We start from the raw sequence: 24,797 nt of genomic DNA, 5'->3' as shown, positions 1-24,797 counted from the left end.
AGTTGTCCAGTATTGGCAGCAAATATGTAGCCGCTTGTGGTTTTATTAACTGAATGCTTTATCAATCTGATACTTCAAGCTTATATAAGCCACTAACATCCTAATGCAAGGAACTGCTAGCATTGTAATCAACCTAGGGGGACATGACACCTGTCTTAAAAGTGGTTGACTTGGTGGCTTCAGTTAGGGATTTGAAGTCTGAGAAGTGTTATGAAGTCTCCATGTTGCTAATTCAGGTAGAAAGGCATTGCCACTAAAGCCATAGCTTGGGTTTATTATAGGAGTGGCTCCATTGTCTTCATCTTAATAAGACATGCTGAGTTTTCTTGGTGTGATGCAAATGATACTTGCAACTTATTGTCTTTACTGAAGTCCAAGCCCTTTCTAAAACCAATCATTTGACTTCACACTAATGAGATTTAACTCAGCAGGGACAGATATTTTCTTTATTAATTTTTGTTCTGTTATTTAGGTGGCATTACACACATACACATAATGAGACCAGATTAAAAAAAAAAAACCACTCTGTAGCAATCTGTTCAGTACAGATAACTCAGGCAGATGTAGCCAGATGTTTCCATGGTGACCTCCTTGCCTGTCTCACTCCACTCCCTGATGTGGCCAAGAGTGGTTAACTCTGTGCTTGCTGAATGGTGTTTCCTTTTTTCACAACAAAGGACATTTCCTTTCCTTTGTTTTTCTTCCCTATTGGAAGTGGTCTTCTCAGCGTCTGTGGGAGTGCCACAGCCTGAAACTGAGTGGGTACTCATCCCTGATAGTTGCTGGCTGACTACCCTGTGACTTCAGTGTTGCATTGTCTCCAATCTTAAGGTATCCTCAGCTATGGAGAAACATTAGCTTGTATGAAGGCCAGTAGAGGAGGTGACATGCATATGATTTTTCTCATTCTGTACCAGCTTTCTATAGCAAAATCAACTTTTTCTATTCAGAAACCATGCCATCATCATCATTATACATATAGGCAATGAAATATGACTCGATTACCTTTTTTTTTCCTCATCCAACTCTTCCTTAAGATACTACTACTGAAGGTTATCAGGGGCTTACAGCATCTCTCTGATAAACCACAGTGGTGTTAGCTTTTCAGCGCTTTTCAATGGATTCAGGATTTCAAGGTCAGCTTCTTAAAGCTCAAAGGTTCTCAGCAAAGCACTGTTGCATGGCAACAATGTAAAGTTTCCTTCAACACACAGGGTATGAGCTTTCTTTCTTCCAAAACAAGTCGCATGAGAGTGATGCTAACTTCCATCTCCCGTGGAACAAACTGGGTGATTCTATCATACTTCCTGGAACTTTCCTTTGTTTGTACCAGGTAAATTTCCATGCCTACATTATATAGAAGATTAACAAACTATTGAACAGATGGTATAAAGGAAGCCCCCACTCACCCTATTAATTTTTGCCCTCTTCTGTGATTTTCCTTTCTCCAAAGCTGGTTCTCTCCAGTGCCCGTTTAATGCAGGAACCAATGGACATCATCAAAAACCCCCTTCTGTCTACCAAGAGAGCATCTCCTTGTCCTCATTTCCACACTGCTATCTGTGATAAATGGCCCTGGTAATAATGCCCCAGTCACCTTATCTTTTCAAAACGTCATCTCTGCTCTTCCTTCCAGGGACTGTACTGCTGCTTTAAAACGCAAGTTGCATCATTTCACTACCAGATTTACGACCTGCAGTGGTTTCCATTACATTCAAGCAAAATGAAACAAAATCCCTAAACCCAAACAGAAGTCAATTAGATTTGATAACAATAGCCAATTAGCCCATGGCCCGCAGGGCTCCCTGTGAAGTGGGATCTGCCCATCATTCGCCTCTCTTACGTGGACTTCTACAAGATCACCTTTCCTTTACTCTTAGCTGAAGACAAAATGGTCAGATTCCCTCCATGGCCCCCTTAATATTTCCAGCCCACCCTGCTGTACTCGTCTTTTCTGTTCCCACTTCAGCCACAACTTGCTTTCTCTTCCCAGCCCTGGGGAGGCTTTTGTTTCAGGACTGTGCACTTTATCTGTGACATCTCTTACTCAACTTGGGCTTTTTATGCTGTTTTGTGAGGTATGCCATGTCATGTCTACCTAAGTTGTCTGAGGTACAGCGGGTTTTGGATCATGTGTAACACTGTCACTGAGTTTTATCTCTCACACTCCCATTAATGTTACCTTAGAATGCTTTTTCCCCTTTATGTTTGTCCTGTGTGTATATGTTTATGATCTAGACGCTAACCACTCACTATATTGTTTTACACGTGCTCTTTAAAATGTAAGAGGCTTGTTTACAATGACAGCTAATATTTACATTTATTGGATGATCCCCTAGGGATAATTACTAAAAGTTTGCTTCTTTATTACCAATTATGTCTAGTTTAGGTTAACTGGCTGAAAGACAATTCACCACAAGACTAATTTCCTTAATGTACCTGTTTTATTTTTACTAATTTCAGTTGACAGACTCTGGCCTTGTCTTCTTAACACTAAAGAATGTTAAATTGACATCTGCCTCAGTTCTCTGCTACTTGAACCACACACACATGGCCAATCTGGCACACCCACACCAGTGCCTTTCCTAATAGAACCCCAGGGCTCCATAGGTATCTGCTCTTCATTCACTGCTGTTGGGATTCCAAGAGAATGGGCCCTATCCATGTTTCAATTATACTGTTTTTGTAGGAGGCAAGATGAGATGAAATTTGTGTGAATACTGAGAAATTAAAAAAAAAATAATGGTTTCACTAATTCCCTGAGATAACATAGCACACTGCACAGGCTCATTCATTAATGGTAATTTCATGCACATAGACAATGAAATATGACTCCATTACCCCTTTTCCCTCATCTAACTCTCTTTTTATACAGGGTTATTTGACATAAATATTCAATGTAAAATTATTTAATCCTTCTAGACTGAATTTTATGTTACTTTAATTAGTTTATATTTATTTGTTTATTGATTATTTGGGAATCTCACATCATGCACCCTGATTGAGCTCATCTCCCAGTCTTCATATTCTTACCCTCCCCTACAAAGGAACCCTCTCCCTCCAAAAAAGTAAAATGGGTGTCTATTTTGTGTGGAAGAGCAATGTCAAATTGTTAGTGGCCACTGTCCTCCTCCTGCCTGGAGGATGAGTCTTTCTCCTCCCTCACTGTGTGAGTGTCAGAAGCTATCAACTGAGGAGAGCCATGTAGTGGCTGAGGAGGAACAGGGTCAGCTCTCCGAAGCCATGTCTATGTAGTGACAAAGAGGGAAGGAGAATCTTGCAAGGAATAAACCTCTGGGAATGGTTGTTTACTTGAGTTAACATGCTCAGCCTGCTGGGAGAGGAGCTGAAGTGTTTGGATGTAAAGAAAGTGCAGCTGTCAGAGTCAACCCTGCTTTGTATCAAATAATGTATCAGACCTGATGTCTTCAAATATCCTTTTATGTGGGCTGCTCATACCTGTCTTTCTTCTTTGTAAGTTTGCTATTTTGTTGGTTCTCTCTGTGCTTTGGTCAGCTCGTAATTCTTTTAATAGTCTTCCCTCATGGGTGTTGTCAGGACTACAGGGGGCTAAGCCAACAGTGACTTGAGTTCTTTTGGAACTATTGCTTTGGATGTAATGTAAATTGACTAAATATGGTATTTTCAAATTGTTCATATAGGGTTATTTGAGTATGTTATCCAATATAAAATTAGTTAATCATTTTAGACCACATTCTTTGATGGCTTATGTTCCAGAAGGCTTCAGAAAAAGTTCTTCTCTTAGCTTGCAGGTAAAATGACAGCAATCTCCCTCCTCCCAGCAGATAAAATATGTTATATAACAACAGTTCAGATGTAGGTCATCCTAACACATTTTATGTTAATTTTTTGCTCTACAAATGCAAATGTTCCAGAGGACATGATTTGGTAAGTACAGTATTTGGTAAATACTAACATTTTAAAATAAACCCGTTAGATCAATGTGAATTCCATCTTAATTTGCTTCTTATTATTATCATCTGTTAAAATGCAAAAAATATTCTTTTTTTAACTATTAGGAAATCTTGTATCATTTTTTCTTATCATAGAAATCATAATTCTATTTCACTTCCTACACAGAAATGAATTCTAAGGAAATACAGTGTGATGTTTGAAAGTCTTTCGGCTCATCCTACACCTCTAGAACCCAATGTGTACTATGTTAATATACATTTTAAAAGGTTTTCTATCATCTTAAAGCTCTAAGGTATGAATATTTTTCTTCTAGGGTGAGTTACTGTTACGATTGTTTTTATGTATAATGATGAAGAAGCAGAGATTTATTGATATTATAATCAATTACTTTATTGGGAATACATCTCATTCTGAATTCAGTTTGGAAAGGCTTTTAGATGCCTTGCAAATCAGCTCATGCATCTTGTCCTCTTTTGTCACTTCAGAAGATCCATCCAGTGATTCCCTTGGGTACTTTCCCTTTGTTAAGCAAAGGTGTTTTATGAATGGAGAAATCCCTGCACAATGCAGGTGTGATTCAGGTCATTTAGTTTTAGGAGTGTGTACTCAGAAGCTAAACGTTGCAACAATGCACTCACACTTCTCAGATGTCTGTGTTGCTCTCACAGTGACCATAACCTCCTCTGAAAACCCTGTTTTTAGGAAATGCTGCAGAGGGCATATCAGGCATACTGGGAAAGAAGAGATAACAGATGCCTGAGATAAAATGATTTGGCTGAAAATGAAAAACTCAAGGGACAACACATGCTGGAGAGGTTGTGGAGAAAGGGGAACCCTCCTCCACTGCTGGTGGGAATGTAAACTGGTTCAACCACTCTGGAAATCTATCTGGCTCTTTCTAAGACAATTAGGAATAGTGCTTCCTCAAGACCCAGCTATACCACTGCTAGGTATATACCCAAAGTGTGCTCAAGTACACAAAAGAGATATTTGCTCAACCATGTTTATAGCAGCTTTATTTGTAATAGCCAGAACCTGGAAACCACCCAGATGTCCATCAACGGAGGAATGGGTACAGAAATTGTGGTATTTTTACACAATGGAATACTACTCAACAATCAAAAAGGAGGAAATCATGAAATTTGCAGGCAAATGGTGGGACCTAGAAAAGATCATCCTGAGTGAAATATCCCAGAAGGAGAAAGACAAACACGGTATATACTCACTTATATAGACCTATAAGATATGATAAACATAATGAAATCTATACACCTAAAAAAGATAATCAAGAGAACTGACATGGGGTAAGATGTCTTTTTGAAAGACAGATGGGATGCACATTAAACATTGACAGGAGTCTACTGAGCACATTTGAAAGACTCTAACTAGCAGTGTTTTCAAAGCAAAGACTCATGACCAAACCTTTGGCAGAGTACAGGGAATCATAAGAAAGAAGGGGAGTTAGTCTGATGAGGAAAGGATAGGAGCTCCACAAGGACCAAACATATCTGGGCACAGGGTCTTTTCTGAGACTGACATGCAACCAAGGACCATGTATGAATGTAACCTAGAACCTCTGCTCAGATGTAGCCTGTGGTAGCTCAGTAACCAGTTGGTTTCCCATAGTGAGGGGAACAAGGACTATTTCTAACAGGAACTCAATGACTGGCTCTTTGACCTCCCCACCCCCCAAGGGAGGAGCAGTCCTGTTAGGCCACAGAGGAGAGCTTTGCAGCCAGTCCTGAAGATACCTGATAAAACAGGATCGGATGAATGGGGAGGAGGTTCCCCCTATCAGTGGACTTGGCAAGGGGCATGGTGGAGATGAGGGAGGGAGGGATTGGGAGGGAATGTGGGATCGGGACACGGCTGAGATACAGAGTCAATAAAATGTAACTGATAAGAAAAAAATAAAATTAAAAAAAAAAGATGATAAAAAAATGATTTGGCTGTAGCTGGGAGAATGGATTCATATTTGTTTAAACATAGAAAACAATAAAAAAGCAAGTTAAACTGACAGTATACCATTCCTTAAAGAATAGCCAAAATCTCAGGTACTAAGACATCAATTTAACTAAATGAAGGCTAAAATTAGTTATGTTAAGGCATCTTTAGAAATTAGTTCTAATACAGCTGTGCTACTGTAGAGGAGGAAATGAGTTCGGAAGTCACAGCGTTAGATCTTCCGAGGTTCGAATGAGCAAAAGATCAATGTGGATACTAAAGAGGACAGCAAGGGTTTGTTATTGAAGACTTGTACCTTTAGGGGAGGTTTTCTCCCAGGGCTAGATAATATACAAGCCAAGTGGGCATGTCAACTATAAGACAAATAATGGTCTTAATAGAGTTGCAGAAATGAACTGTTTTGATGGATTTGGCTCAAGGGAAAGCAGGTCAAGGGAGATATTTGTACAGGGTGATATTTGTGTCTTCTTGGAATGAAGAATCTTATGAAATTTAGCTTTTAAAATGAACTCAATTTACATCTGACACCAGTTGTCTGAATTAAAAAGAAGCCTTTAGATGAGAACATGAAGAGGAAGAACAAAGTCTTGTGTGACCAGAAGGCCATTATTCTATTGTGATTTGGTGCAAGGTCAACATTACCAGTTCTCTTCTAGTTTTATAAAACTATGCCATCCTTACCCACTCTTGTGACAGGTTCACATGCCAGACCACCATGAAGAGCTCTCTGTCTGCCCCAAGTGCAGGAATTACTCTTTGGTAACTCCACTCCTAAGAAGACAATTACGCATCAGCAAAGATCTCCAGTGACCTTCTGTTTTCACCTTGGTTTCTTGGCAGGTGTGATATACTATTTTAATATAGGAAGTGTGGGAGAGTGTGAGGTACTGGACACTTCAGGAAAAAAATTGAGAGCAAGTCAAGAGTGTTTCTTTGCTTTTATTTATGCTCTGGCTCCCTGATGATGCACCTTTATTGAAAAGATATAAATATCTCTGCTACTGTGAATTTATTCTGGGATGACTCAAATGATAACACATTTGCTGTTTTAATGCTAAGAAAGGTAATTGTTTTAAAGAATTTGGTCTTTTCTATACTTGGGTTCTCAGGCAATTGAAGACACTATCATTAAGTATTTGGAAAGAAAATAGGTTACTATTTATATTTAAGGGGATTTACTTTAAAAATGTATTAATTTGTGGCTGGAGATGAAGTTCAGTAGTAGTGTGCCTGCCTACAAAGGACCTGTGTTCAGTTTTCAGTACTACAAATGATGATAGTGATGATGATGATTCTAGGCAACTTTAATAACTTAAATGAACATTAAATGAAAATAATATAAGGATTTTGAAAATTAACAAGTGAGACAAAGATTATAAAATATTGTTGTAGTTTGGAAAATCCAGCTTCATTTTTTAGTAATTCCATAATGTTGAGTGAAAATATCATTGATAAGCTAGGTAGTGGTGGCACACGCCTTTAATCCCAGCACTCAGGAGGCAGAGGCAGGAGAATCTCTGAATTGGAGGCCAGCCTGGTCTACAGAGTGAGTTCCAAGAAAGCCAGGGCTACACAGAGAAACCCTGTCTTGAAAAACATATATGTGTGTATAATATTTATTAATTCTATGATTTTTTTAGCTCCATAAATGACAAACATATAATGTTACTGTGTTTATATTTAAATTATGAAACCATTGATATAAACTTCATAAATTAATACTATACAAATCTACAAATCATGTCTATCATATAAAATATAAATATTTCACTATATAGCTTATTTATTAAAACCTAAAATCTACCTTAAGCAATATTCACGAGAACATTTTGGTTGCCTTTGCTATAGGTACAGTCCACAATCTTGAATTATACCAAGATAAACATGAAGGGACAGGAAAGGGGTGGGAAGAACTGGAGGATTTAATAGCTAGAAAGATGCTTACTTGGGATTAAATGACCTTTCCTATAAATCAGAAGAGAAAATTGTCAGCTGGGTGCTTCCTCATTTGCAGCATGTATAAGCAGCAGGAAAATGAGCCAAAGCACCCTTTGGAGCAAAACACTGTAGACTATGCAATCCAATTCACTTTCACTGAGGTCTCTCCATAGATATTACTAGAGATAAATCAGGCGAGGCCCCGGTACATCTCACTCCTCTACAGACTGTTCCTGTTAGTAACATCTTTATTTTATTGCCCAAGGTTGAAGAACTCTTGCCTTTCTAAACACTCAGAGCCAGATAAAGTGTGTGCTGAATTAGCACCTTGTGATAAGAAAATGATTGATTTGCAAGAGCTCTAAAAGGAGACCAACAGAGCCAAAAAAACCAAAACCCAAAAAACAAAACAAGAACAACAACAACAACAACAAAAACACTGAGCTCTGGAAGTCCTGCAGAAACTGAAACCCCAACCAAGCACTGTGTATGGAGAGGACCTAAAACCCAGGCTCAGATGTAGCCCATAGACTCAGTATCCAAGTGGGGTCCCTGGTAAGGGGAGCAGGGATTTCTCTGGCATGAACTCAGTGACAGTTTCTCTGATCATCCCTGGGGGGTGCAGCCTTGCCAGGCCACAGAGGAAGACAATGCAGCCAGTCCTGATGAGACCTGATAGGCTAGGGTCAGATGGAAGGGGAGGAGGACCTCCCCATCAGTGGACTAGGGGAGGGACACAGGGGGAGAGGAGGGAGGGCAGGTGAGATTGAGAGGAGATAAGGGAGGGAGCCACAGATGGGATACAAATTGAATAAATTGTAATAAATGATAATAATAAAACATTAAAAAAAAAAGAACAGGAAGACTTTGGGTTGGATTATTGCAGAAGGTGGTTACATGTTAGAGTAACATTTCTTGGGACTAATTGCAAAGTACTAGTGCTTTGCTGTTCCTGGAAATTCTGTCTGTTGGTTTGGTGTCATGGGTACTTTCCTAGCACACTCATGAAACCACAATAAGTCTATCTTTTTAGACCCATAGAGAAATACCAGAAATCCCCATGGCCACCTGAGAATTGTAATGGTCCTCTCTCTGGGAAAAAGTCTGCCTTCTTTCTTCCTTGAGAAAAGGTATTGTTACTGCTAATTTTTATCTATCTTCTCTATCTGTCCAACTATTGATTGACTAAATAATTAATTGGAGACAAGCTCCTGCCATCTAGCCCAATCTGGCCTTGAACTCATGACTGTCTTCTCATCCTCCTCATTTCTGGGATAATAGACACGCACCGCCATGCAAGCTGGACTTTATTTCTGATATCGTTGAATGCATTCCTTGCCAGTCTATCTTGTTTTCCAAGTGGCTAACCCATCCCATGCTTTCCTTCTCTGAGCTTCTGTTCATATTTCCCCACCTGCCCCTCAGATCTCCTCAGCTACCCAAGTTCAACATCTCTGCCACTGTAGAGGAGTGTTTAGGATTGATATTTTTCCTCTATTTTACTCCCTCTCTAAAATAATCACTGTCTTTTCACTGTGACTCAGTTCAGTAGGGAGAGGGCTTGTAGAGAGTTTTAGATGAATTTACATGTATTTAAAAGAAGGAACAGCAGTGAAATGTTGTGGTCAGATTAGATTTTGCTTACCATCCTTAGGTACCCATTTTCTCTTTTTGCTTCCAGCTTCAGCAATGCATGAATAGAATGTGCGAATAACATATAGCTTCTAATAAACCTAAGTACTTAGGATGGCTATTTTTCCAGAGTTATAATGATCTTGATTTTTGAGTCATATTTGCTGATAGCAGCTGCGCTCTGAATTGAGCAACAATACAAGAAAATCAAGCCCAACTCTTGTTACCTATGAATTCTTTAGACTGTTTTTGGAAGCATGTACTTTGGGGGGGTTATACTGAAGGATGACCTTCAGAGATTGTGATTGTGCTCAGCACAGGAGTTGGACATCTCAAAAATGCAATTGCTGAGGTGCTGGTAGAAAACCTCAAAGTCCCTCCCTCAGCTGCTGGAATCAGGACTTTTCCACTTGGTCCTTTTACACCTCTGTCCATAGATGTAAGTGTTCAGGCTAGGATTATATTAATTATGAATTCTTTTCTGTGCTGGCTATCTTTATGTCAATTTGGCACCAGCTAAAATCATCTGAGAGGAGGGAACCTCAATTAAGAAAATGCCTCCATAAGGTGGGGTTGTAGGCAAGCCTGTAGGGCTTTTATTAGTTAGTAATTGATGTGGAAGGACATAGCCCATTGTCGGTGGAGCCATCCCTAATCTGACCAGTGACTTTTCACTGCTGTCCTTTTTTACATAGGTAAATTCACCTAACAGTCTCTAGGAGCAGTTTCTACACTGACATCCTGAATTGATTCACAATGCAAAGGCAGTGACTATTTTAAAGAGGGAGTAAATTAGAGAGCAAATATCAGTTCCTCCTTTACAGTGGCAGAGCTGTACTTGGGTAGCTGAGGAGATCAGAAGGGTAGGAGCAAGAAATCCGGCTGAGTAAGCCTGTGAAACAAGCCAGTAAGCAGCACTCCTTTATGGCTTCTGTTTCAGCTTCTGCCTCCATTTCCCTTGTTCTGTTTGAGTTTCCTGTCCTGACTACTTTTGATGATGAACAGTGATGTCGAAGTGTCAGCCACTCTCTACTCCCCCACCCCAGTTGTTTCAGTCATGGTATTTTATCATAATCATCATATGTAGGGCACTAGAACACCTTCTAAGAGAGAGCTACAATATTCTGATAAGTTGTCATTTTAAAAGTAGTTTAGGATATGTTTGTTGAGTACTTATGAGAGAAGGCTCAATATAGGCCTGCTGAACCAAGCATTGCCCACATCCAAGGAGCCTTGATAGAGGTCCATAGAAGCAAGTCTTTCTGGTCAGCATTCATGAAACAAAGAACTATCTTAACATTCATCCCATGTGAGATCACAAAGAACCAGGTACCCTAGTGCCTTCCTCATTTAGACCCAAATGTAGGGGTTGAACTTTGGTTACAGACAGGAAAAGGAATGGAAGAGTAAACATGTGGAGAAGTAGGTCCACATGCTCCCTCCACAATTATGTTTATAGATCTACAACAAGAGCATCCTGGAGGAGGGAAGACATTCTGGATAAGATGAATGTTTGGGGTTTGATTTTTTTCTGCTTAGGGTGATTACTTCTAACTTAAACTGTTTTTGGACCTAAAAGAGACTTGAAAGATAATCTGTAAGAGAGAGTATCCAAAGGGCAGGGAGAATTTATTTCAGACCCCGTTTGAATGGGTAATAAACCAGAGCCTGTATCCTCTGTTGTGTGGCCTGTTCCACTAAGTAACCACAGCTGCTACTGTCCAGTTTGTGGCATGTCAGTGCAGAGTGGCTGGTTGCTTTGACTAGCTGGAATCCTGGGTAATTTCAAAGATGTTCTTAGCTAGTCCCTGTTCAAATGAAATGCCATGTATGCCAGGGGCTCTCAGTGGTACTATTCTACATGATAATTCATATTGGAATGGGTCAGAGCACAGGGAAGCAGCGATATGAGCTGGCTCACTCACATGTGTCTTCTTCTTTGCTTGTTCATTAGAATGAAGGCTGCAGGCCTCAGTATTCACCCTGCGGTAAATTCACCCTGATTCCATTACCGTCTCAAGTATAAACATCTTTGTATTTTCTTCTGTGCTGCTCTCTACATTAAGTCCCACATTTCTTCCTCAGTCACTTTTAGTGTCTACCTCCTTTCTTCTCTACACCTTCAAGTCTTCCTTCAGTTTGCTGCTATTTCTTGGATATAGCAGCCCTGGTTGCAGTGGGAATGGTAGCCAGGTTAGAGGTCACATTCAAAGCTGCAGCCTTGGAGGAGAATGCTTTACCTTCCCCGTGATTCTATGGCTCTTGCCACAGGAGGGACAGCATGGGGAGAAGTCAACAAAGTAGTTAACACAAAAAGGTGGAGGATCACATTTTTGGCTCCGATTTTGGTTTCCTGTCAGGAAAAAAGATTGACCCCCTGTTTCCACACTGTGTATTTTGAAGTCTAATGATTGGTTTAGTCCTGTCTGGAATTCAGTGAAATGTGCATGCACAGGCTCATAGCTGTGATGGACTGATCCTGACTTAACGCAGCTCAACAGTGCTAGCAGAAGCACTCACTCTTAGGGGGATACACTCCTACCCTCCCTCACTTGGGAGGCTGAGGGCTGATCAGGCTTCAGCTTTTCCTCAGCACTGAGCCAGAAGCTCCAAATTTGTTTTCGTTTTCTGAGAGTCACCTCACTCTATCCAGACAAGGCGACAACCATGCTCTTCTGAGCCAATTTACCTCAGGAATGAGGGCACAGATATTTTGGAGGAAAGCTGTAATTGATGGAGGATTTTTTTTTCTCCAGCTTGAAAGAGTTTTCTAGTGGCCAGGGGACTGTGCTATGCTTTCCCAGGGATGAGAGCTACCCTCTCACTCACAGGCAGAGGGACCTTGGCAAACCATTTAGCACAGTAGAGCTATATCTTCCTTAGCTTTAACATGGTGGAAGACCATTAATGAGTAGAGGCTGAGTGAATGCTAACTGTATTTTCTCACTTCCTTTCTATTGATGGACCTCTGAGGTTATGTGGGTGTTGCTGGCTGAGGTGGTCTGACTCTCAAGTTCTGGCCATGTCATTTGAAGACAAATGTGGGCCCTGACGCTTGCAGAGTCCTTGACGGGCATAGGAGGAGATGAGAGAGGGAGGGTGGTATCGGGAGGGGATGAGGGAGGGGACTACAGCTGGAATACAAAGTAAATGAACTGTAATTAACATAAAAAATAAAAAAATAATTAAAAAGAATGCTTTGAAATTAAAGACAGGCTAATGGATTCTCATTTCTTAGTATTGAATAGATTCATACAATATTATACCCTATCTGTTGATTTTTAATGAAAGTTAAATCAGGCGACCCAACCCATAGCTCTTAGCTGAAATGCTTGATCTATGAATGTAGTAGGTGGCAAACAGAAAAAATTTTTCTTAGCATTATTATGTATTGATCACCCTGAGAAGAATCTGTAGATTTATGTGTATGTTTGTGCTTATGTGTGTGTGGGTCTGTGTTTGTGTGTGGAAATGAGTGGAGCAAAGGAGGATGGAGAAAGACACCAGGAAAAACAGAAGATGAAAGGTATTTTGATGAACTTAGTTTAACTCTTAGAATGTCATTATAGAAAATGCTTTGAGGTAGGTCTTGCCTACAGTGAAGGTATAAGGGAGAGTCTTGAAACTGAAAAATGACGGAATGGTTCCCTGCCCTTTCCTGGTGCTCTGCTGAGCTCCTCAGTCTGGGCCACGGAGGAGCTCTGTATAGTTGCTGATGTACTGTGAAGTTCCAGCTCTGAGTGAGGGTCATGCTAGAAATCTATAGGAGTAGGAATGCTGACTCAAGGACCAGTTAAGCTCAAACACGATACTAATTATTATTGTGTATGTGTTTGTATCTATGTATGTTGTGAGTGGGAATTGGCGTGAGTGTAGGTGTGGGTGTGTGCAAGGTCAAACTTCAGGAGTTGATTTTCTCCTGCCACCATTTTTTTTTTTAAAGGAAGGATCTCTCTTCTTGTTTCTACTGCACTTCGTATTCCAGGCTAGCTGCCTCTCAGATTTCTAGGACAGCCTCCTGTCTCTGCTTCTCATCCAGCCACAGGTTCATGTCACCACACCTAGCTTCTTTATGAGGACTCTGGACCAAAGTTCAGTTTTCAGGCTTTTACCTGCTAAGCCAGCTATCTCCCTGGCCCTAAAACCAATTAAACTTTGACTCTAACTCAAATACAATGACTATATAATGTGCTTGGATGATTGAAATTTGAATAGTGTGTTTGTACTGTCAACTGGAATTTTGATACATGGTATGAAAAGAAATGAATGGCTTTGGTTTTCCAGTAAATTTAAAAAGACATTTTCCAAACAGGTTACAGTTTTCCATCATGGAAGTGTTCAGGAACAAATCAAATGTTAATGATGGATAATATTTTAATGCCCCCTTAATAGCATATTGATCTAAATTGTTCTGATTCTTTGAATCATTAGTTAGTATTCAAGGGTTGACTATCATGTAGTGAGACAGCTTGCAACAAACTCATTAAAACACATTCAATTGAGAAAAAAAATAAATTGAATGTAGACTCTTTCTAAGGCAAGCCAGGGAAACTAAAATGGGTAAGACATAGTCTTAGCCCCCAAGCAGCTCACATATAATAATTTTTACACTTCCACATAATCACCCTGGAAAACTATTATCTTTTGGAAATGAGATTACTCCTGCAAAACATTTAGGATCTTCTTCATAGGAGCTGCCTTCAGAGAGAGTTTAGCACATTTACTTCTCTGCTCACATATACACATACACAGTCACTGTCAGTTATTTTTTTTTTTTTTTACTTAGTACTCTTACCGGTAAAATAAGGTTGTAAGTGAAATCCTGATTCATTTTTTTTCTATGTAGCACTATAGCTAATGATAATTAAAATAAACCAAATGCCTGAAAGGGCAAAATAATAATATTCCATGACATATTAAATGTATGTAAAATCTAAGTCCATCGTTCATAAATAACATTTATTGTCATTTGCAAAGATCACTCCTGCCCTTGTGCTTCCATCTGCCAATGCTTTCACGACACAGATGACTTCAGCAGATCTTGCAGAAAACATATACTTGAAGGCTCAGATATTTGCTATCATGTTCCATAACTAAAACATGCTTTGGGCCTTTAGATTTGTTTTCCCTTAACTATTCTTCAGTTTGATATACCGTGCTCTACAAATTTGACTTTGTATTCATTTGTATTTCCTCTTCAATAATAAAACATTTTCACAGATCAAGATTATATTTTACTTCGTAGACATTGAAAAAAATCTGAATCAAGCTTTTGAAGGTATGCCCAAAGAGTTCACAAATGCGACAGTGAAGAAGGGTATTCCTGAGATAGTTAAGGTAGAAGAGATGGTGAGAAGGAAGAAATTCATCTTAGTAGTTCACCAATAAGGCCTGAGAGGGTCATGGAACAATGTTTGGGTACAGCAGAAACTTCTGGAAGCCCAATGCCTTTTGTCTGAATGTCTTGCTTGTAGGTCCTTTTATCTCTGATGTGATTTTTCTCTATTTGTGAGCCCTACAAGCTGCCACTTTTCTTCTCCAATATTCTCTATCTCATGGTTACAGTTTTCTGGTGGTCTCCATTGTCTTGCTGATTCTGATAGTTAGTTTTAAGTGCCAACTTAACAGATTCTAGAGTCACCTGAGAGATGACTGGGTAGGTCCATGGTATTGACTTTATATTAACAATCAAGACAGTAGTCAATGTATGAGGTACCATTCCTCGCTTGGATCCTGGCCCGTCAAGTAGGAAAAGAAGTTGAGTAATAGCATGCAATAACCACCCCCTGCTTCTTAACTGTGGATGCAATGAGACCAATTTTCTTAAGCTCCTGTTGCTATGACATCTCCCGGTGATGGTGATAGACTGGACCTTGGGACGGTGAATGGAAATAAACCCTTTCTACCTCAATTCACCTTTGCTGGAGTAATTTACCATAGCAATAGGAAAAGAATATCCACTGCTGCTGTGGGTATTTTACAGCTCTCTGGGTACTCAGGTTCAGACATTTTTGAGCTGGAGGAAAACTGTTAGCTTTGACAATGGCTAAGGTGTGAACTGGCTTTGATATACACAGTGCTTGATTTACATTGTTGCTCAGCAGGACAGTCCCTGAGTAACTGAGTGAGCAGGTAAAGCAGGCCTAAATTGGATCTGTCGCCCCCACTTGGGAAGTGGCTTAGGAGAATCCTCTGCTGACTCCTTGGTTCTCTGAGACCCTGGTGTATGGTTCTCTAGGCCTCAGGAGCTCAGATGTGCATGACTCCCCACCAAAATTGAAGAAAGCAACCGAACAGCGTCACCTCAGTGAATATGGTCAGGAAATGCCAGCTGTGGCCCACTAATAGAGATCTGACTGTAAGGCACTCTGGGAGGGGAAGAAAATTTAACCACTGAGCGTCATCCAGAAACATCGGAAAGGGATAGTGATCCATGTTGAAACCAAGTTTAAAACGGGTCAGTAGCCACCAGCCATTGAGCCAGTGATCCCAAAGCCGTCTTATCTGCATTATTTTTCTTCTGTAAAAACATAACCACTTTTTAGGACTTTTACTGACACACACAGAACGCTTCATTCTATATTTAAGACGTTTGAATCTGTGTAAGGAATCATCCACAGTTTCAAAATTTCCTGCAATCTGCCCACTCTCCTTTCTTTCTTCTCCCCTCTCCCTCTGACTATTGTTTTGGTCCCTTGCAAACATTTGCCACTGTGGATCAATCTGAATATTTTAAGTGGACTCATAGTAGCCTGGGAGGTAAGGCAGAGTGCTCTGCTTTAGAGAAGGGTCCAAGGCCGAGAGAATCAAAAGTCACCTGAGTTCTGGAGGCAGCCCTGTGGTTTCCATCCTACCGCAGGCTTCTCTTCTGGTTGACTTGTCTGTGTGTCACATTTGCCTTTCTTGGGGACTGAAGGCATCTCACTCTAGTGAGGACGGGATCCTCCTGAAACTCTGAGAAGCAAAGCAGGAAAGGTCGTGTCTGTGAACTTGGTCCTTAGACCTAGACCTGGGCAGCTTGGATAGTATTGAAGATGGGTTACCCATTAGGATTTCATGCACACTAATAATGAATCATTATACCAGGAAAGAGGGGGATTACGTAATCCCAGCATTTCAGGGCTGGACCCAGGTAGGATTGAAAATTTGAGGCTAGCCTGGGCTACCTACTGAGACTCTAAAACCCTCAAAATTAAACTTTAAAATATCTATTAGGACTGCAGTACAGAGTAGAGAAAGAGGCGATTTCCACTTTATTTTATATTTACCATTTCATGTGGAACTACCTTCTCTCTTTTTACCATTTGTCCTAAGTTTTTCTTAGCTATTAAATGCTACAGTTGCTGTAAATTAGAAGAGTGGACTCTTAGTGGCTACCTACCGGTTAGGCATTACCTCATTGTTCCTCTTTATTGGAGAATGGCAGGGAAGAGCGCAGAGTTGACCTCCCTGGGCTATAGATGTTTGTGACTGAGGAAACAAGATGAAGGCAACTGCTGTGGCAGCCATCACGCAGTTCTACAGCACGACGATGAAATTAATGAACCCATCCAGATAAGAGACAGAAGCAGGAGGCACATTTCAGAGCTCCAGACAGATTGGGGCAGCGGGGTAATTTTAGAGTAAAATATTTTGAAATTATACAGTGATCTCTATTAAAGAGATAACAGCTGTTACCAACTTGACAAACCAGTGAATTTTATTGGAAAGATAAACTGCATACTTCCTGGGAAACCCAGCCAGACTGATGCTGGGGATTCTAACAGAGGTCCTTACGGCTGTCAAGTCAACATGCATCCTAGATGGCCTTTCATAAATGGATGACGATACATTTAGCCAAACCCCAGCAAGACATATTGACAGGTAGCTGGAGGTGAGTGGCGGGGGGCCTTAGGTTTGCTAACCCATCAGCAGTAATTGCTGAACTGCCGTAGCTCTGCAAACCTGGAGAGATGCATGCCTGCCCGGGGGTGAGCATGGCTGCTTGGAGGGCTCTTTATTGACTCAAATTGCTGTTCTGCAGGTGTGTTGCTCCCTCGCACTCTAGCAATCATGTTCATGAATTTGAACCTCGGGGTGGCGGTATCCCCAGGTGTCCACGCTAAATGCTTCAGCCTTGTATTCTGACCTGTGTTTAGCCATTGTTCTCCTTTGTGCCTTGTCCGTCTGTTTTGCAGCCTGAGGCTTTTATCAGGAAAGAGTGTTTCCATTTCCTTGAGCATCGTATCTTTTAAATATTTCTCAATGAAAATGAGCCATTGGGGATGATTACAGCATAGTTAATTCCTTTGTCAGTATGTGTCCAGTTTAGGACCTCTGTTCTTTTACTGTCCGGTATGAGACACATACACCAAGCCAATCAATTTCTGGTATTTGGATGCATGTTTAAAATAGGTTACCCTGTGGCTCTTTCCCCGCCCATCCCCCAGCAACAACAATCAATCAGACACAAAGGCCTGAAATGCTTCTCAAACGTTTGTCAAAACTTGCTACTTCCACTGAGCTGAGAGCTGGCAGAATTCCCTCAGTTGACCTCCCAGGAGACTGAAATTCAAGGGCAATGGGACTGAGCCCTGAAGCTGGAGTGGACCGTTAGGCCCATCTTTCTCTGTAGTTCAGTAATGAGCTGGGTTATTTACAGTGCCCTCTTTGCTTGCTGGCACTGTTAGCGTTTTTCTTTTCAATTTGGACCTTGGCCCGTATCCTGCTCCTCTCACGAGGCACGTGCCATTCTGATTTTAAAGTAATGGGAGGAACGCTCCATTGCTGCTAGTTGGTGACATGGCTCTCAAACTGTCTGCAGATTGCCGAGTAAGTGAAATGTTTTGACAGAGAGAAATATGTGTTGTCAACACTGCTTTCTCCATGGCTGAGGAAGGACATTGAGACTGTACTCCACCGGGTTCAGATGTTGATGACTACAATGTCCTCCAAACAAGTGACTATGGACCATTTTGTTTTCCTTTCTGCCCCATTTTTCTCTAATGAAATGCCCGATTAAAGTCATAGCTCATGTCCTTTAAAAAAAGGCTTAGGAGGAGATTCTGGGATGGAACAGGGATGGCGGTAATTCTTTAACAAAGGAGAAAAATTGTGGAGAACAGTGTCATGTTGTGATCTACGTGTGTCTGGAATACTGATTATAAAGAAATGAAGATGAAAAGGCTGTGTGTGTGTGTGTGTGTGTGTGTGTGTGTGTGTGTGTGTGTGTATGAACAGGGTAGGCAGGGGCTGGGGGTCGTACTATTGAGAGATTGACTTGTGGTATATCATATAGTAGAGACTGAGTGAAAAATTAAAAGTTAAAGAGGAAGTTGAATCTCCTACAGAGTGAGACATTTAGGGCAGTGTGCGCATTGTCTCTGGGCTTAGTGGAGTGAGGCTCTGTGCAGCTGTGTTGTCTCCTGGCAGAATGAGGTATGTTCTGCTTCCCTGGCAGGCGTGCTCCTGTCAAGAGCATGTTGGAATAGGAACACGGGCAGCTCGCTGAGCCCTGCTGACCATTATCTTCACATTCAGGTCTGCAGTGTGCAAACTGCTCTCTATTTTCTTGCTTAGAGAACACTCTGATAAGAGAGAGAAAATGTTGACAGCTTCGTCTTTCCTCAGAATCACTGAGGAAACAGTTTTTTTTTCTCTTGTCAGTCTCCTTTCATGTGCTGTCTAGAACAAAGGAGATGGATATTGCTTTAGAGGCTAGCCCAATTTTCAACATCTAACAACCTGCATTTTCTAGAGCAGCTCCTCACCTGAGTGAGTCGTGACTAGCCATACCAAGGTGAGCAACACTCTGTCTCTAAGGAGCTGAGCAACTGTCGGTTAAAAGCCAATTGTTTGACTGGAAAAACTTCGTGAACACTACAGAAATAGTAATATGGTTACTTATGTGGGTTGAAAATGGCTTACGCTATGGGTTCTGAAATTAGACAGATCTATGCGTTGACTCCAGCACTATTCCCCATAGCATGAGTTGACATATTTATATGTAGTTTGTTTACTTTTTTTTGAGACAACGTTTCTCTGTGTAACAGTCATGAAGACCAGGTTGGCCTCAAAGTCACAGAGATCTGCCTGCCTCTGCCTCCCAAGTGCTGGGAATAAAGGCGTGCGCCACCATTGAAAAAATATTTATTCATTTATTTGTGTGTGTGTGTGTGTGTGTGTGTGTGTGTGTCTGCCTGACTTCAGTATCTCTGTGTACCATGTGAGTTCAGGAGCCTGCAGAGGTCAGAAGAAAGCATTGGCTCCCCTGGACCTGGAGTTACAGATGGCTGTGAGCCCCCATGTGAGTGTTGAGAATTGAACCCAGGTTCTCTGAAAGAGCAGCAAGTGCCCCTAACCACTAAGCTGTCTCTCCCGTGGCACAGCATATTTTAAGCTCTCTCTATGCCTGTTTGTGGCGCTTTCCTTGAGGCGCTGCCGGGCTGACTAAATGTGACATTGTAGACACCATGTCTGTGCAGTGCCTGGTACATGTATGTCTACGTGTAATGTCAGCTTTCTTTTTTCTTTCATGCTGAGCTGTATTCCCTGGCAGCCATACTCATGCCTCCACAAGCCTGCCAATATCAAACAAGTGCCTGTGAAGATGATTTGTAAGGGCAGGCTTCTGAGAAGCTGAAAGAAGGGCAAAGGGATAGTAATAAGGTTTCTTGTGTGGGCTGAACAAAGCTCACTCTATGGGTTCTGAAATTAGAAACCATAAAGAGACCCAACTCATAGATATGGTCATACAGTGATAATGAGTTTTGGAAAACCAACTTTCCCAATTTATAAGTTCAAGGGGTTCTTTCCCTGATTAAAATGTGATCACACAGAAGAGATGTAGATGGAAGTTATATGCTGAAAGTTACCCTGCCTTTCTCATCTCAGGAACATGGAAGGGTTGTGTTTCTCTGTCCCATGGAAGTTAGATATACTCTTTGGTTCATCTTGGCCAATGAAATTTAATCAGAAGTGAATCTATCATTTTTAGACAGAATCTTTAAAAGACCTTGCAGTCACTACCACCATGGTCATGGAATCCCATGGTGAGGTGAGGGTTTTAGCAGCCTAGGCTTACGCAATATTATCAGGATCCCACTGTTAAACTATGTTAAAACATATTGACTAGGTGGGGAAGTGACTTCGGTTGAGTTGTGCCATAGAAAATTTAAAGCTTTTTGTTTTTGGTCTGCATAGATTAATACAGGGAATTCTGCACACATCTCTCCATTCTGCTTTTGCTGACAACACTTCAGTGATTCTTCTCTCGGTATTTCCTTTCAGGGCAGAATAAGATAGCCACTGTCTTGATGTAGAACCATGCTTGCTTTCTGCCTACTAACCATATTGCCAGGCTACATCTTCAGTTTTATTCATTAGACTTGACCCTGACGGCATCTTCTGCAAAGAAGAAACTAAACACCACTGACTAATGGATAGGCTGTCAATCTCAGTGCCATGAGAAAGCTGTGGTGGGAGGCAGTTTTCCCTGGGTTTCAGCAATAGGAACAGACATTGTCTTTAGGGAAATTTTAAAACCGTAGAATCGACATAAACACAGTGTCTTTGTTATCATCACGAATCCCTAATTCTAAACAATGTTAGAAACCAAACACTCTTCCAACATCAGTCCATACTTTCCCCTCTTGCAATGTTCTGGGATGAAGTTACAAAGGGGCATCCTAAAATGTTTGAAAACAGAAAGGAAATTGGGATGCTGCTCCCTCTGCAGTGACAGCATACTTTGGAATGTGCCCCAGAGAAAAATCATTCCATTTTATGATTGCTTTCTGTACATTCATTTGGAAACTACTAATATGAAATTTTTATAGTTACATGCAGTTGTTTCAATCCTCTCTATAGTATACAAGGTCTGTAAGGGCAAGGCTGGGCCTCTTTCACTGCTGGGTGTCCTTGAGGGTGCGACTAGTACTTAATGTCTATGTATTTAGGCCTCCATGCTAGCTTTCTGTCACCATCACAAATATTGGAGCTGAACAGATGATTCGTGATTTCAGAGATTTCTATCTATGGCTGCTTAGCTTTATTGTTTTGGGCCTATTTTGGCATGGTACCTCATGGAAGAAGCTTGTGGTAAATGTGTTCTCTTCATGACAGTCAGGAAGCCACAAAAAAAGTGGTGCTCCAGTATCTCCTTCAAGGACACTTATCCAATGAACTAAGTTTCTTCAATTAGGTCCCAACTCCTAAAGAATCTTTCATTGCCCTACAATACCACAGGCAGCAAAGGTCACTTTGGCGGACTGTTAAGATACAAACTAGAGAAAGCCCAATATTGGATTATATGAATTAGAATTATGGTACCAACAGAATGACTTTTCTCCTTGTAGCAGTCAAGTGTTTAAGCATTAGGGTAGTAGTTCCTCCTGTGGTTGATACTAAGAAATCCCATATACCTGCTATATGGGGAGAGAGATATGTTCAGGCTTATTTTGTTGAGAAAGAACTGAGGCTTTTATATATGGTACATCACCCATGCCCAGCAGCACTCATACAAATTGCGATGGACTGCATCCCATAGTTTCATATATTAATACACTTTATTATCAACACAAAATAAAGACCGATCAGGATGGAAGGAGAATGTCTGTGTTTGCTTAGGAGGTGCTACACCCGTAAGCAAAAGTCCAAGTGAAGGTGGGATTCTATAGATGGTAAGATGGTAGGTGGAGTTGAAGAAGGACAGTTGGGATGTTGTCTATGACTCCATCCTTGAATTTGAAAAGACACAAATGAATATGACACAAAAATAATAGTTGGGATTGGCTTACAATACTAAGTAATTGTGGTGTATTTCCTGATACCACATCACGATGGTCTTGGCTTTAGGGAAAACTGTCTTCCTGAATTCCAGTTGTTTTATGGATAAGTTATGGAGTGGTGGCTAGCAGGCAAAGAGAAAATTGGGTCAGAGAAGCCTTTTGTCTTTTTCTTTGTTTTTGTTGTTTTCCACCACTCTATAAGCCTGTTTGAATGTTTTCCAACCAAGATGGAAAGCAGACATGTCAGCTCTAGCCTACCTACAGTCTACCCATCTTCCAAAAGTCCTAGCAGGTAGAGGTGGCCATGCTGTGCGTTAGAGCATAGCTTCAAGCTCGGTAACCTGGAGCTAACAAGATATGGTTTTAAGACTGTGAGAACCGGACTGCTCAGAGATTTTTGTAACTGTGCCCCTTTCCCGGGGCGGTGTGTGTGTGTGTGGGAAGTACAGTAATTTTAAACTTCTGGGATGAAGCTAGAAAATACCAGTATTTCTTTGCTACAAATGTTGCAATCTGGGTTTGCCAGTAAGAGCTTAATTGATGAGCATGGAATGCTATTGCACATAGATGATAGATTCAAATTAATGAATATCTCAAATGTTTGGCTTTGGTTTTGGTTTTGGTTTGGCTTTGGTTTTGCTCACTGAAAAAGCTCATAGTCTTCTTGTACTGTTATTTATTCTTTGGCAGTCAGTGTCACATACATAAGTATTGTATTTTGTTCATATTCACCCCCCCCATTTTCCTCAACTACTTGTTTCTTTTTTTCCAATTAGTCTTTCTGCACTCATGTGGTGTGAGAGTGTGTGTGTGTGTGTGTGTGTGTGTGTGTGTGTGTGTGTATGTACATGGATACATGCATGTGTGCTTCTGTAAGCATGTGTGTGTTTAGTTTACCGACTTTAGTTATGATAGCTTTACAATGGAATGTAGTTGGGAAGAGCAGCTTTCTGAGCAGGTTGATTTTGGAGAAAGCGTGTCTAGTTGAAAGAATACCTGCTTTAAAAAAAATACTTTTCTTGCCCTTAGAATCTTAATCTTCATGTGTTTCTTGGGTTTCTAAGGAAATGCGTTAATATTTACATGGATTCAATAGCTATAATCATTTTCTTTCTAAGAATTCTTTGGGTTATTCATTTATTTTGCAACATCAAGTCTTGTACCCAGAGCCATGTGTTTCTTACCCTACTGTGTGCTTCCCATTGCCCTACCAATAGGCTATATCCACAGCCATCATTTTCTAAAGTGTGTGTGTGTGGGTTACAATCTGCCCTCTTTTGCTTTCATCCTTTTTGTCATTTGTTATTTAGACAATAGGAAGACTATAGCTTAATTATGGCCTTGTGGGAATCACTTCACAGTTTTAAGCTCATAAACTATGAAATGCCGGTGTTGGACTCTGTAACAACTCAGGTCCCTGGCAACAAATCCAGTTTCTGGATTGGATGTAGACAGGGAGGCAGCTGTCACGGGCAGAGCTGTGTCTGCACCTCCATGTTGCTCTTTCTCATTGTTTGCCTTAGAATTTCCTTCAGGCCTGAAAAACACCACTTCATCACAGGCAGGCCTTAAAATCATTTCACCCCCTTCTAAAGTAAGCTTTTGGATTTTGCAAAACATTGTTCTGGATAAAATGGAACAATTAGAGAATTATTGAACCATTATTTTTAGTTCTGTGTATTATTCCACGAACCCATTCCCTTTGTCTCTTCTTTGTCAAAGGATTTGAGCAGCTTGTTTCTTTGGCTTTCATCAAATATATATTTTTTTCTTTCCTGTTCAAAACAAACTCTGTTTCCTTTTTTCCAGCCAGATGAAAGCCGGAATACTCTGCTCTTTCTTCTAACAACCCCATGATGGTGGGACATGGATCCATGTCACTCATGATTGTCAGTTTCAAAGGATAATTTGGAGATGGTAGGATGAAAAACAAGCTTCAATTTTCCTCTTCAGATCTTTCCAATACACACTGCCTGTGTATTATTTCAGAAAATCCATTCAAAAGTGGACTGTTTCCTTCCCTGACTGGGCACCAAATCAAGAAACTGCGGATAATGCATTGTTGTGTTTATTATGCATCGTTTCGCTACTGACACTGGAGCCATCAAATATTGGGAAATTTACAACCAGGAAGGTCTAGTCATCATGCCTGAAGTGAAGGACAAAATATCCTGTTTTCTGTCCCAGCTCTAGTCCTTTATCGTCTGATAGTAAGCAACATACTGATCTAAGTCAAAGTGACCTTCTGTCTACAAAGCACACTTGTTCTTAATTGGCAGACTAAAAATGCATAAGCCATCTCTCTCTTGATCATGGTATGGAGGTTAGACTGATATAACTTTGAGTATTTTGAAATTTATTTGTTAGCGATATGGGCAATTATGTTTTAATTCATAGATTATATTAATGCTATAGTGAAGAAGTGGAAAAGCCCTTGAAGTTGAAACATATAATCTAAATATACTATATATAAAATATCTATGATATATTTCTATTTGTTTTCCTATCTATCTATCTATCTATCTATCTATCTATCTATCTATCTATCTATCTATCTAT

This window comes from Psammomys obesus, unplaced genomic scaffold, assembly GCF_907164565.1.
Source record: "Psammomys obesus unplaced genomic scaffold, mPsaObe1.curated_primary_1811, whole genome shotgun sequence".
NCBI classification, from domain to species: Eukaryota; Metazoa; Chordata; class Mammalia; order Rodentia; family Muridae; genus Psammomys; species Psammomys obesus.
The sequence above is the reverse complement of the archived record's forward strand: the minus strand, read 5'-3'. Positions refer to the sequence as shown.